The sequence below is a fragment of the Epinephelus lanceolatus genome, chromosome 5 (assembly GCF_041903045.1).
Source record: "Epinephelus lanceolatus isolate andai-2023 chromosome 5, ASM4190304v1, whole genome shotgun sequence".
Taxonomy (NCBI): domain Eukaryota; kingdom Metazoa; phylum Chordata; class Actinopteri; order Perciformes; family Serranidae; genus Epinephelus; species Epinephelus lanceolatus.
This window is the reverse complement of record NC_135738.1, coordinates 39,779,759-39,781,348: the sequence shown is the minus strand read 5'-3', so window position 1 is coordinate 39,781,348 and position 1,590 is coordinate 39,779,759.

Below are 1,590 nucleotides of genomic sequence, written 5' to 3'. Positions count from 1 at the left end.
TTGAAGGAAAAAATGCTACGGAGACCTGACTTGGTGACATAGTGATATTGAAACATGCTGCACTGAACATATTGTGTATTTGGAGCGCTGCCAAATAGTTATGAATAATTCATACATGCAACAAGCTGCTGCTGTCACCGGAATAAAGAAGACTTGGAATTCAAATGAGAACCCTTTCATTAAATTATTAAGCAGTCTTCATAAGTTAGTAAATCAATAGTCTCTGAATCGTGAAAATATTATTAAATCACTTATGTAGCTATAATTCCTGCTTTCATATTTTACAAATATCCAGTTTTTCTACCTAAAATAGCAAAAAATATTATTTTCGCTTGTCTATTGCACTGATTGGGATATCATAAATAACAGATTGCTGATGTCATTCTCCTTGCTTTAAACCAGATGACGGAGAGTGCAGGAGCCACCGTGGCTGGAATTTGGGATAAAAATGTCTAAAAAATGTGTTTGTCAGCTTAAAGGGGAAGTACGTCCATTTTCAAATTTCATTACATTTTTCATTCGTTATTCCTACGGTCTAAGACAGTCGAAAAATATTCGTAAACATCATCAACTTTCTCCAGAATCCATAAACTAGAGTGCTAAAATTCAGATGTGTGATGTCACAGGGTATAAAGTCTGGATCTGCTCCATAGACAATGAATGGTGAAAGATGTTCTAGATGACACTGAGAGCACCCAGGGGACTGATCTGAGTATATGGGTGCATTTTCTGTGTTAGCACTGAGAACACCACAATAGAATAAAGCTCATTTGGGTATAAACAAAAAAAAAAACAATAAAACATATTGGCATTCTGAATTTCGGTGGTGTTCCCCTTTAATTACATAACTATGACATGACACGGTCATGAACCTGTCATGAACATTATGTACACGTCATAAATGTTCATGACTGCTGTCATTAAGTGTCATTCAGTTTTTGTAATGACAAGTTGACATTGTTTGGGTTGTCTTGATGATGACAACTTGACATCAATTAAAGTGACATTAACAGAAGTTGTCTTTGTCATGACAAGTTGACATTTAATTTGTTTGGGATGTCCTTACTACGACAACTTGACATTAACCAGGATGACATTACCAGAAGATGTCTTTGTCATAACAACTTGACATTAACAAAAAAATACACCTCTTTCTGTGTTTATGACAAGCTGACATAATGATTACTACAATTAGATGTGCAAGGTTACAGAGCGATTCTAACGCTCGGTCAGATAGATGTCTGGTAGGATACGACACAAAACTGGCTGTCATGACACCATTATGACAGTGTAATGAATAAATTATTTGACCTAAAGTAAAGTGGTACCATTTTGATTTTTCATTAAGATATCATGTCACTCTTATGTAGATACCTTCAAGTAAAGTGTTACCAAAACGACTAACATGCCTGTCACCTGTGCGTAATGGTTAATAGGTCTTGTAAATACAGTCAGGACACTGTGCTTTACACCGCCGCCACCCGCCTCACTCATTCTCATGTAGTCCCCCTACATCTCCAACACTCTGCAACTCACACCTAAGACATCTACACTGAAACAGCACTACAGGTAGGAGAAAAAAAATATGTA